A 7170-nucleotide genomic window follows, 5' to 3' on the forward strand; every position below is an offset into this window, starting at 1 on the left:
GTGATGAAAGTTTTGATCAGTTTTATTTACCATTTGATTTTTAATAATGCAAAAAGATTTGAATCAAGTTGCACTAAGATGAAATCAAGATAAATTTATTGAAGGTCTGCCAGAGGGATGGGTAATTTTTGAGATCAGGTAGAGCAATTGTCTTATTTTGCAGCTGAGAGAACCAAAAATAAAAAGGGTTAAGAGAATCGCTCTAAAATACCGAGTTAAGAAGGGGCGGTGGGTGGGAAGTTGGGGGAACCAGGTGGTGGGTATTAGAGAGGGCACGGATTGCATGGAGCACTGGGTGTGGTGTGAAAACAATGAATACTGTTACGCTGAAAAGAAAAAAAAAAAAAAAGAAAAAAAATACTGAGTTAACTAATGAAAAAATTCATTTTTAATAAAGAAAAAAATGCACTATGATAACAATTCAATACATTATTGTGGGAAAGAATGACTATCTAGACTTATTGGGTCTATGCTACCTTAAAAATATATATACTTTTAACTACTTTCTGTTTTCTTTACTTCTTTTATTGCTTTCGACATTGTCATGGGAGTCCTACTTCAGGTAAACGCCAAAAACTGCCTCAAACACAGAGGAGAAACGTGTATACAAGGGGTAGGAGATTTAAGACAAGAATGAAGTGAGGTGAGGAAGTATGAGATGTGGGTGTCACTGATAAAGCATTTAATTTCTGATGACATTTTATTGCTAATTAAGCTTATGTGCTGATAATCCTTTTTATTTGTGAAGAAGTTAGGGCACATTCTTACATATCTAACGACAATTTTAATTCAGTAATTCATGCAAATATTTTTAATATTTTAAATATCTTTTAAATGTCTTTAATGCCATTTTCAGCAGCATACTTTGAAATTTAAAACTGAATCTTTTTCTATTCTTCTATCTGCAGATGGTAGTATTCTGTTATAGAGAGAGATATCTTTTTCCTTTATGATCAATAATTATAATTATCAGGCAAAAGATCAAGAAGGAAGTTTAAACAAAAAGAAATGTTTTGCTTAAATAGTCATCTTCCCTGTATAATGACACTGTGCTCAAATAGAAGAACAAGCTGATAAAGAATGCTGATATGTTCAATAAGATTATCATGGGTGGTTATTGCTGAATTATAGGCTAAGATTGTTGTTTTTCACTTTCAGCCCAAGTCTGAAATTCCTGCTCCAGGAGACCAGAAGACTACAAGTAGCGCTCCTGAATTTCTGCCTCTCCTCTCATTCATTGCCTGACCTCTCACTTCAGAGCCTAACATACACCTCAACTAGCAGACTTTTAACACTGGGCAGGAAACTGTAACTTTGTTCTGAGAGAAGGTATAGAACTATCAGGTGACTCCATGTTAAGAAGTGTGATGGTCAGAGAAGAATTATTACTTCCTTTACTTTGTGGGCCTGGTGAGAACTCAGGAGGTGAACCTAAAAAATGAGTGCCAGATGGCTATAGAAAAGATGTACCTGGGGTCCACAGCTGTCTAGAAACTCTAGAAGGAATGCCTTTGATCATCTACAAGTTGAACTCTGTATAGCACAGGTTTCTACCCTCATGGGGGCAGAAAAACTTGGTCTTCCATAGTGGTCACCAGACTAATCTCTGTATTGAAAATAAGCTGACTCAGTTGAGGCAGAACGGGACCCAGAAAAGCGCTTGTGTTCACTCAGTTATGTCTGGGTATAGTCTTCATCCATTAGAGAAGTGAAGAACCCTGGAGGGCAGGAAAAACCTACTGAGACTGAGGGCCAGGTCTCCATCTGTGTAAGCCAAGGGAAACCTGGCAGGGCCCCAAATATGAAGGATTAACCCCAGCCCTGAAGGACAGGGCTCTTGGGGCTGAAAATGGTATAAATTTTAGCCAAAAGGCAAATTGGTTGGGTGAAATAGTTTGATATGAAAATTTGATTGAACAAATATATGTGGATATATATATATATATATCCACAGATATATATATCTTTATTATATATATAAATTTTTTAAAAAGATAAGCTACTGTCACTATATTGTGGGGTATTAGTAATGTAGGGAGAAGCAGAGTAATTAAGAGCACAGACTCTGGTATTAGACTAAGTAATGACATCTCAGCTCCACTGTGGCTGAGCTTCATCTCAATATGGCCTTGAGTCTATGGGTTTGAATTCCAGCTCTGTAACATTACTAGACTTGTAACTTGGGTCAGTTATTGACTTTCACATCTGTATGTGTAGAATACATCATGGAAAGCACTTATATTGTGCCTATACATAGTAAGCACTCATAATTCATAATATACCTATTTTGGTACATTTTGAGCCAGAAATTACTCTTAAGTGTATTACATATATTATCAATAAATATATACTATTGCCATCATAGTTAATTTTTGGGTGTCCAGTGATCATATTTTGAAACATTTATTATCTTTAAGCACTTCTCTATTTTCCTACTTTTTTTTTTCCTTTTTATTTCTAATTCATTTTCAGCCTATGATTTCTGCTATGGATTATTTATAATAGTAAAGGAATTGGAATAACTTCAGTATCCAGACATTATATATTAGTTTTTGGGTTTAATATTTCAGAGATGGTATACTTTGGGTAAGAAAAATTGGGGATTGCTATATACCCAGCACTGTGAGATAAGTACATTTATCATCCCATTTAGAAAATGAGGTAACTGAAGTCTTTAGAGAGCCTAAAAAAGTGAATAACTCATTACATAGCTGTAACTCCTGATGGAGCTAGCATTGTATCCAAATAGACCGATTCCAGAGAAAATGCTTGTGTATGGTCATGGGACATATAAAACTTTTTAAAAAGAAAAAGTACAAGTCATTGAAGATAAAAGGACCAGTGAAGTGTGAAGACAGGGCATGATGAAGTGTTCCCATGGATGTTGATGTCACCCTGGACTGATGGTGGATCTAGGGAAAGAGGAAAACACAAGAGAAGAGGTAAAACTTTTGATACTTTGATACTTATATGGGATGAACCAAGATGTTGGTGAGTGATAATAATAATGATAACTAGAGAGTGATATACTACTACCACTATCAAAATAGTAACAAACTATTAATTATGGAATATTTATTATGTGCCTGGCTTTGTATGGACCTTAAGAGCATTGTCTTAGGGAATCTGTGCAACAATTCTTTGAGGAAGATACTAATATTATTCCCATTTTTTCTAGATAAGTTAAATCAGTTTTACAAAAATTGAGTGAATTGCCCAAGTCTCCTGTTTCAAGTCATCTAGGATATCTCAGTGAAATAATTTTTAAAGAAGCTACCCATTTAACCATCCATCCATTTCTCCATTTGCTAAGTATTAAGTTCTAGCAATATTTGCTAGGTATTTGCTAGGTATTAAGCTCTAGGGATGGAAAAGTATTTTAAATCTTCGTCCCTGTCCCTGAGTCTGATGGGAAAGATATGGGGACAATTAGTAAAAGATATAGTAGAGATGTGATTTAACTATTTTTAAAATGAGAGTGTTGTGTTGTGCAATCTTTAATATTTCTTCCAATTCCACCTCTGTGATTATGGAAACACCAAGAAGAAATCAGTGAAAAACAAAAGTATACACAGCCTGGTAATATAAACCTTGAACCTACTTAACTGTTGTTAGCATAAGACTATCCGTTTTCTCAGCGCTGTACTGTCTGGCAAATTTGGCAGCCAAGGAACTCAGCATGAGGCGGCTGGGCATGATTTTGGATGGGAGACTCAAATTCAATGTTGTTGAAGTGTTTACAGTTTGCATGTGCATTGCAGGTGTGTGACATCACTTCCTATGACTGATGCAAATGCTGGGAGCAGTGGCAGGAGACTGATAGCCTGCCTTTAACCCTTTCCAAACAAGCCATCTTGTGGGCAGATGTTGACCACACCTTCTTGTGCATATTTCTAGAAGAGCCTGGAAATGAGCCAGTTTTCTCTAATTTGGGCCTTGGTATTAGAATGCATAGCCACTGAACATCTTCAGGAAATGGGAACAGGAAACCAAGTGCTCTCTTTCAATACCTCAGGTGATGAAAATGAAGGGAAAATCAGCATTATTGTCTTGCTTTAGGCTATAATTAGAACTAATTGTTGATATTGTATGATGATTTGAAATTTTTGAGGGAGCAATAGTGGAAATAGTCATCCTATGAGGAGGAAGTCCTGTTAAGGAACCAGTTTCCCAAACTACTAGTGTAAACAAGATTGCAGAAAGAAATATTAAAGCTATGTAAAGGAAAAACACGTTTTCATTTTTTCCTGGCAAATAATCCCCTAGTTTATCCAGTGCACGCTTTCTGTTGCTGTAGGGAAACAAACAGAATAAGAAGTTATGGTAATGTAAAATTACCTCTATGCAGTTATTAAACAGATTATGCTTTTGGTTTTTGCATGTTCTGCAGTGTTAAATCAGGCATTCAATACTATGCCGAGGCAATTTAGAATTGTGACAGAAAAGTTGCTAGGAGTTGGCTAAGATTTTTTCATATTGCCTGTATTATATACTTTCCCATAACATATGTGTACATGTACATACAAGTGTAAACTAAAATGTAAATCTAAATTTTATATGAATAAAAGTAATAATTTATTTTCAAGGAGCCTGTATTTTAGATTTTCCAGTAATTTGTCACTTTCCCTCTCTTTAGTTCATACTGTAGAAGATATATTAGGCTGTTACTTTTTATCCTAGACATTTATAATGTTTCAGGGAGTGTTATGGCTGTTACTTTTACACACAACTTTAAGGTGGGTGGGTAAGAGGGTCATTACTTGCAGGTTATTGCTGGGGAAGGCTGAGTCTGGTTCTGAGGACTCAGCTTATTATTAATCATTATTTCTGGAATCATAAGGTCTACTTTGAAAATAGACCCTATTGAAGAAAATGAATAGCTGTATTGCATCTTGATTCTTCTTCTTCCCATATCAGAATTGATACTCTTTGTAGGTGTCTGTTTGGATCACATTATCTATGAACAGCCTTTGACAAAATTGCTAGCTCTCTTGCAGCTGCAAGTGCTGATGATTTTGCTTGGATTTGTAGCTCTGTGATGTTTTCTGGCATGCATGATTTTGTAAAAGATTTAGACATAACCTGCAATTTTTTTTTCAATTCTGACAGTTCTGATTGAATAGGTCTGATTAACATCAGTTCAGAAGTTTGAAGCCAAACCTTCACAACCCTGCTTTTGAAAGGTGTTGAGATTTGTGGGAGGGGAGATAACTTTTATGGAAACTAAGCTTTCTTATGTTTCAGATTTGAAGATGAAGTGAGATTGTGTCTGTTAATTTGTAGAGCTTTACATACCATAGAGACAGGATAGAAGAAAGTAGGATATAAAAATTTTTAAAGCGATTTCATTTCATAGTATTAATGTAATCTAACAGCAGTGTTAGAAAATTTAGATGACAAATTCATTTTTCTAGGTCAACTCACTCATTTCTCCTGTTCATATGATATAGGCCATAGGAGTTAGTCTTGGAAAAATATAAGAGAAAACCTTAAAGGAACTCTCTCTTTTAATATCTCAGGAAGATATCCACTTCTAACATGTTTTTCTGTGTTTGTGTTTATGAGCTGCGTGTGTGACACTAACATGGGATCTCATCCATCATGGCTGTGACATAGCATGTCTGAATACAAAGCTGAATTTAGAATGACTAGTGAGTCTACCTTGGAGAACTCAGAAGCCAACTGGAGATCCTGCTGCAGCCAAACTCAGGCACATAATCAAATACAGATACTTTTTATAATCAGAAAATTGAAACGACATGTACTTGCTCTGCTGAGGCGCTTTGGCCCCTTCTTACTGGTGGAGGTGATACATAATCATGCATCAGGGAGGGACAGAGCAAAGGTGATTGTTACTGGCTGTATTGCACATTTTGTCATTGTCTTTTAAATATTTTGGAAATAACTTTTCCTTAAAGAGAAGAAACTAAAAATATCCCAAATAGACAACTTGTTAATCACTTTCTATAACTTTTTATTTTGAGATTCACATGCAGTTATGAAAAATAACATAGAGAGATCCATATATCCTTCACCCAGTTTCCCCCAGTGGTAACATCTTGTTTAACTATAATATAATACCATAACCAGGAAATTGACAATGATGTAATCCACCAGCCTTATTTAGATTCCTCAGTCTTAAGTGGATTCATTTGTATGTATGTGTATTTAGTTTTATTCAATTTTATTATATGTGCAGATTCACACTCGGGCTACAGAATTGTTCTCTCATAAGTATCCCTAATGCTAGTTATTAATTTTTAATGGGGGATGTACTTAAACGATTTATTCACCAATTTGAGTAACTTCTTTGAGGCTATATAATATCTAACATAGTTTTGAAAGGCACTAAGTGACTAAGGAGACAGAAGAAGTTAACCACATTAATTCCAAGGAATAAACTGAAATTGTGGGAGCTGGTCTCCCTGTGGAGTTCTCTGGGAATACAAACAATGAATTACCATGCTGCTTTAGAATAAAGGAGAAATCACTGAGCAGCACTAGAGAAAGATCTTAATGGTATCTGGAACAAAAAATAAGGCAGGGCTTTAAGGACACAGGTTAGTAGGTCTTTTACACAGTTTTAACAAAAGGAAGTTAAAAATTACAGGCTCGGATTCTTTTGTGTAAAAAAGGAGAAAAAGCAAAGTCAGCAAGAATTTAAAAAAAATCCATTACTTGTCTGCACTCTGTGAAAAGAGCTTTCTCCCCCTGGGAAAACAATAAAAAATTATTTGCCCCTGTATCAAATTCAGGACCACTTACCAAAATGGCTAGCTTGGCAGAGGCTGCTGCTTCGCTTAGAGCTCAATTGTGCGATTCACTTGTAGCTCAGCATGAACTTTCCTCATAGACAATAGACATTTGTGTTCACACATTTGAAAATGAACTTTCACAAACAAATGCAATTTATCCAGTTTCTTAAAACCATAAAACATTGACACTTTTAAACTAATGGGCTTTGGGCTACACTCAAAATAAAGCTTTGTGTTCTTTGCTGCTACCCTTTATTCTTGGGGTAATGAAGACCATCTATAAAGTGAAATTGTTAATAGCAGAAAATTGTGAGAATTCAATCATAAAAGCTCCATTCTGAATATTTTTTTCCTTCTTTTGTCCCTTTGGAATTAAAGATAATCCTTTCGCCCGGAATTGAATGGTGGTTTAGTT

The sequence above is a fragment of the Mustela lutreola genome, chromosome 1 (assembly GCF_030435805.1).
Source record: "Mustela lutreola isolate mMusLut2 chromosome 1, mMusLut2.pri, whole genome shotgun sequence".
NCBI classification, from domain to species: Eukaryota; Metazoa; Chordata; class Mammalia; order Carnivora; family Mustelidae; genus Mustela; species Mustela lutreola.